Below are 6405 nucleotides of genomic sequence, written 5' to 3' on the forward strand. Positions count from 1 at the left end.
AGAAGGATCACTTTGAAAGTTTTCTAATGACATTACTACAAGAACTGGAATTCAACGATGAAGTTTCTAAAAATATATATATAGGTCTTACTGCATTTTTCTTGGCTATTCTTTAAATGGAAACTACATACAAAAGAAAAACCTCAATTACCACAGAATTAGTCTCTCCCAAAAGCACTGAGACAAACTGTAGCCCTAAAAGGACAACTTTATTAAATTAATGTACATTTTTTTAAGATTGTCATCATACTCTCTTCTCTTTTGTCATGTACTAATTAAAACTAGTTCCTTAGAAAATACTCCTTAGAGTTTCTGTTAGGAACCCTTCTGTTAGGTATTATTGCAGTCTTGGAAAACCATACTTAAACTTCCAGGAAAGAAAGTCAATCTAGCCTACCAAACAAGCAAAGATCACATGGGGACCTGTAATGAGTTCACTGACAGCCGGTACCAACTGCAAGACATGAGGCCATCTTGGACATTCCAGTTGACCCACAAGTGGAATGTACCTGCCTGAATTAGCCAAGACAAAGTGGCAAAGGAAGCACCCTGTCAACACATGGAACCATGATAAATAATAATAAATGTGTGCTCTTTCCCACCCTGCAAGATGGCGGGTGAAAAAGTTGAGAAGCCAGATACTAAGAAGAAGAGACCTGAAGCGAGAAGGCTGATGCTGGTGGCAAGGTGAAAAAGGGTAACATCAAGAATAAAAAGCTGAAGAAGGGGAAGTGCCACTATAGCCGAAATTCTGTCCTCGTCAGAGGAATTGGAAAATATTCCCAATCAGCTTTGTATTCCAGAAAGGCCTTGTACATGGGGAAGTACTCAGCAGCTAAATCCAAGGTAGAAAAGAAGAAAAAGGAGAAGCTTCTTGCAACCATTAAAAAACCAGCTGGTGTTGACAACAATGGTGGTAAGTACGTGGTTAAACTTCGCAAAATGCATAGATAATATCCTACTGAAGATGTGCCTCGAAAGCTGTGAAGCCAAGGCAAAAGTCCCTTCAGCCAGCACATAAGAAGTCTGCAAGCCAGCATCACTCCCCGAGACCACCCTGATCATCATCATTGGATACCAGAGAGGCAAGAGGGTGGTTTTCCTGAAGCAACTGGGCAGTGGCTTGTTACTTGTAACCGGACCCCTGGTCCTCAGTCGAGTTCCTCTAAGAGCACACCAGAATTTGGTCATCTCCACCTCCATAAAGATTGATATCAGCAATGTGAAAATCCCAACATATCTTACTGGTGCTTACGTCAAGAAGCAGCAGCTGTGGAAGCCCAAGCACCAGGAGGATGAGATCTTCAACACAGAAAAAGAGAAATATGAGATTACAGAGCAGCACAAGATTGATCAGAAAGCCATGGACTCACAAGTCTTACCAAAAATCAAAGCTATTCCTCAGTTCCAGGGCTACCTGTGATCTGTGTTTCCCCTGATGAATGGTGTGTATTCTGACAAACTAGTGTCCCAAATTTCTTTAAAAGAACCTAATTAAATAACTGATACATTTAATAATAATAATAATAAATTTGTTTTAACAAAACCACACAGTTTTGAGGTGATTTGTTACACAGCTATGAATAACTGGTATAATTTACATGAAAGTCCCATTTCCTGCAGCTTGTTCTGACTTTCCAAAATATTTGGAGGATTATGCTTCTCAACTCTCCAGTTCTGGAGAAAATGAGAATACAAAATTCTGAACCTGAATTGATCCATACTTTTTAACTTTTACTGGCTCATCCTATGCTGCCAAGATGTATATTTTATGTTTAAAGTTTTGTAGCTGGAATGTGAATCATTCTCGGTCATTAGAAAAGGCCTACTTCAGTTATTGAGGAGTAAACTTCTATCTTCTGGGTTTTTTTAAACCTGTAGTTATATTCAAAATGCAGGATGATGAATTCCCATGAGTAACTAGCAAACTATCTGATGTAGGAAGCAGGTTCAGGATTTTTGGACTGTGAGTCCTAGTCTATTGTTTTCATCTAATGATTACCTTGTGGTCTATTTTCATCTTTCTGGCCCCTGTCTGAGAAGAAAGAGCCATCCTGGCAAAATGCCTTTGCAGCTTTCTTGAAAGTGATAAAATCTGAACACAGCCATAAGTGCAACCAATGACATATTAGGGTCTCAGTAGTAATTTAAATGTTTCCCCCATTCTCAGATGGTCATGATGTGTTGAGAGAGAGAGAGAGAGAGAGAGAGACAGAGAGAGAGAGAGAGAGAGAGAGAGAGAGAGAGAGAGAGAGAGAGAGAGAGAAAGGATTTTTATAATTTGCTTGTTCTATCTAACAAGAAACTGCTTCAGAAAAAAACAGGCAAGGATTTTGTAAGCACACAAGTGCTGTTTCGTCAGAGTCAATTCAAAAAAGAAAGATAACAATGTGGTCTAGTGGTTTCCACTTGTATTTCAGTGTCAGCAACTCCAAGTTATAATCTCATCTAACCGTCTTTCTGGCTGACTCAGATTACTTAAGAAAAATTATCCAGTTTCTCTCTATCTCATTTTTCCTACCTTTATAATGGAAGAAATCACCTTTATTGCACAGAGAATCTTAAAAAATTTTAACCAATATTTATAAATATCCTGGAAATATATGCCATGATGATTCCAAATACACATACATATACACATGCATGCAGAATTTTTTTTTTTTTTTTTACTCTCAAATCTCTTTTACTTCATTTACAAGCTTAGGGACAAACTGAGATGAGAACAGGAAGGTTTTGTGATTATTTTTTCTTTTCTTTTCTTTTTCTTTTTAAGGTATCTGACTCCTAGTTCAGCAGCATGGAGAAAAATTTGTTGTCAGCTGCAATGCTGGGCAGTGATTCAAATTCCCGAGGTTAGTGGCAGCATCTCAGAGAGATTCTCAGAGATTTTCAAAGCTCCATTTTCTTTTAATTAGTTCCCTCTCTGCCTCAGGCAACAAGTTCAGGGAATCAATATGTTAGGCTGAGTACCGACTTTGTAGGTATCAGGCCCTACAGTATGTTAGGACTTGTCAGACCCTGGATTCAGGTTTCAGGAGGTAAGCATCACAGGCCCAAGAATGAGAAAGGAGATTTTAAACAGAAGCAGCTCACCCGTTTCAGAAGATTGTCTGACCATGATTCCCAGGCTGAGACTGCCATTACTGTCAACCACATGTTGTCCCTGTACAAGACACTGACGTTCCAGGGTTTGCCCTAGAGGCCTACAGACTCAGCCAGACTCTGGCTAAGACTTACGATGCAAGCGTGAATTCAGCTGAGGTGTTAAACACTAGCATCAGGATCCTAACCCCACATACTATCTGTTCCTCCAAGCTTATTATGTATCTTGTCATAATAAGGCTTTCTTTGTAGCCAGATGTTTTGAGTAACACTGGCTGTATTTTTACTTTGTAGGGTATAAATTTGATTTATGCCATTATTATTTACTTACTTATGATCAACACAAGCTGCACACAAGACTGACAATAACTTTGCCAGTGAGGCACTGTGGATTTGTTTTCTAGAGTTCAAATCTCTAGTGAACAGTGCCTGCTGCTATAGGTGTTGCAATCTTGCTCTGAAGCAAACTATACAAAGTCAAGAGCAGAACATTTGGAATTCTTTGTGAACATTCATTATTTATTCGGGGAATGGAACTCTAAAATTCCTTTCTAAAAATCAGATTAAGTGACATGGAAAAAATAAAAAAGATAGAACCTTAGTAATAAATCAGTCAGTAGCTAGGATTAAGTGACAGGAAATACCATTAGGCCCTGTTCTATTTGAAGCTTCAAACAGTATGGCCCTGCACGTTTGTCTAAAAGAATCGCAAAGTATCTGAAAAGTCTGGAAACATAGGTAAACTTATTTTTAAATTGTAAGTTAGTTACATTTTTGAAATAATATGCTCAAAATATTTTTGGGAATGGTACCTCTAAATAAATATCTAGCAATGGGTTTAATTTTAAACCTGGATAGGTACAATGAATAAAATCTGAGTGTCCAAAAACGTCTGGGAACACAGAGAATGCAGTATACTTACTGTAATTTTTTTTTTCAGCTTAATAATTAGAACCATTGCTTTACATCAAAATACTTCACCTGAAAATGTGTCTGGAGATTTATACATATTTATTTATTTATAAGCATATTTATTTGAAAATCTAACCAACATACTGCTTGACAATGATTGTAGACTGTTTTGGATAACCTATATAATGGTATATGGTCTAGTGTTGCTCATGCCCAAAACCAAAAGACAGGACTTAACTATATAATCAACCAATTTTTTAACAAAGCTGGGAAGATGATTCTGTGTGTGAAGAGAAAGAAAGGTGTGACTGCAGAAAGGTCAATAGTAATCAAGAAAATATAATGTTGCTATATGGAGCATGAGAGAGGAATTCTATTCACTCTATGGATATACTGGGTCAGATGCATTTTATCAGGACCACTGATGGCTAAGACAAAACATTCTTTGAGGAAAAGCAAGGCACTTCCCCTTGCTTGAAATTCTTGCTTTGGAGAAAAACTTCATGAGTGCTAAGTCCTGCTTTCCAAGCATCTCAAGCTTGGGAAGGGGTACTTTTGTTATACTTCGGACCTGAGGCACAAGAAGGATTTACACCTCTCAGCCCTCCTTCCTAATGTGTGTGAGACCAAAGCAAGCACAGTTGATATCTGGGATCTTAAAGCAGGAGCCCCCTAACAGTGGCTCAGATATCAAAATATTAAACACATGCATTCTCCTATACCTTTTCTTCTCCCTTTAATCCTAGACATTAGGCATTTTCTTAAATACTGAGGAAGAAAAAGAGCGCCTTTGTCTGGCTTCCTCATGCCTCACTCCTTCCTTTTCCCAGGGTCACAAACGCCAATAAAAAGTTTACACTTGGGCTCTTCTTTCTAGAAAGTCCAGGATGAGACACAGAAGTCATCCCATTTCATCTTTACAACAGCCACAAAGGATATATCTAATTACTGTTGCTTCACAGAGAAAGAAACAGGAGAGTCCTACCCAGACTTATTCGCTGATGAAATAAAAGTTGGCTCCACTAGGTAAAATGCTTCTCTGACCCTTTCACCACCAGTCACCAATACACCCAATGGCCACGACAGAGCCCTTAAGAGTGTTAGCATAGAAAGCCCACGTCAGGTCTGCCCCTGGGGTCCTGGTAGTGGTGGACAGCCAACAATGAGAAAGGCTTTACTTAGCCTACAGACAGAGAACTGTACTCTCCACTTTCTGATTGCAAACATAAAGGACTAGTCAGCCATGATGAGAAATCCACTGTTTACTTTTGAATTACTGTTATTTATCTTTGATGTTACTTTTCTACTGGTTCTCAATCTTTCTTTACTTTTTCCCAATACATGATGTAAATAGCCAAGGCAAAGAAGTATGCCTATCCAAAAGATAAGCCCGTGGTTAAGTCACGTTCTCCTATAATACATGGATGACACATCACGCAGACCTGTCAATGCTAGTGATAACTTAGGTCCGACGTCATTCTAGTGTGCATGTAGTTGCAGCATCGAACTGTAGTCCCCTCCATACGGCTAACAAGATAAAGGTTTCAGAGCTGCAAAACAGAATTACATTCTCCATTCTGATAAATTCATACATAGGCAAACTCCTACTTTTTTTTTTTTCTTTTCACGTCTGATGTTCTGATTTTGCGTTTCCAAATTTTCTCTTTACAACGCATATAGCTGTGTCCACATGTTCGAATAACATTTGGAATAATATTTGGACCAAATCTTTAAAAAAAGATAAAGGTATCCCTTATATTACATGTTTTGCCAAAGAAATAAAAATGAACTTAACTTTTTTCAGTAAACAATGCAATTTAAGGGAGACCTTGCTTTAATATGTGGGGTTTAATAGTTTTTCTCTGATCACATTTCTGTTATTTATTTCATTTTCCTTTAAATTCGTGGGTAAATTTGACAGCCCTGGAAAGTGAGGCACTAATAGTAGTGTCAGGGGCCAAGGGTTGAACAAGTCTTCCTACATCATCCCTCTGTCTCAACCAGGGCTGTACCAAATGTCTAATTTTAGTACTTGGCTCAATAACAGACACCTGGAAATGGCATTCAGCCAGAGATGAACACAAAGCTAAGCTGTGGGTGAGCAAGTACATCTGTCTCCTCTTGTTTTCCCCCTTTTCAGCTATTAGGTAAATAAGGTAGTTATTAAATGATGACTTATGCAAAGCCTACAATTTTAGTGTTCACATTTCATCTTACCAACATTTCTCAGGCTTCTCAGCAAGCAACATCTTTATAATATTTGTATGAAAACCAGTTTGACTTCCTACTCAACGCTATCTTTGAGGATGGATTTCAATCTGTTTTCTTCTTAGACCAGAATGTATACATGAGGCATGTCAGGTGTTGAATTCATTGAAATAAGAAATTCAG

The 6405-nt window shown here is 38.2% G+C and overlaps 1 pseudogene; it reads left to right on the forward strand.

Annotated features, from left to right (window-relative positions):
- Nucleotides 1–610: 610 nt before the first annotated feature.
- On the forward strand, nucleotides 611–1498 carry LOC103253973 (annotated as a pseudogene).
- Nucleotides 1499–6405: the final 4907 nt, after the last annotated feature.

This window comes from Carlito syrichta, unplaced genomic scaffold (assembly GCF_000164805.1).
Source record: "Carlito syrichta isolate Samal-C Ts95f unplaced genomic scaffold, Tarsius_syrichta-2.0.1 Scaffold259589, whole genome shotgun sequence".
NCBI lineage: Eukaryota > Metazoa > Chordata > Mammalia > Primates > Tarsiidae > Carlito > Carlito syrichta.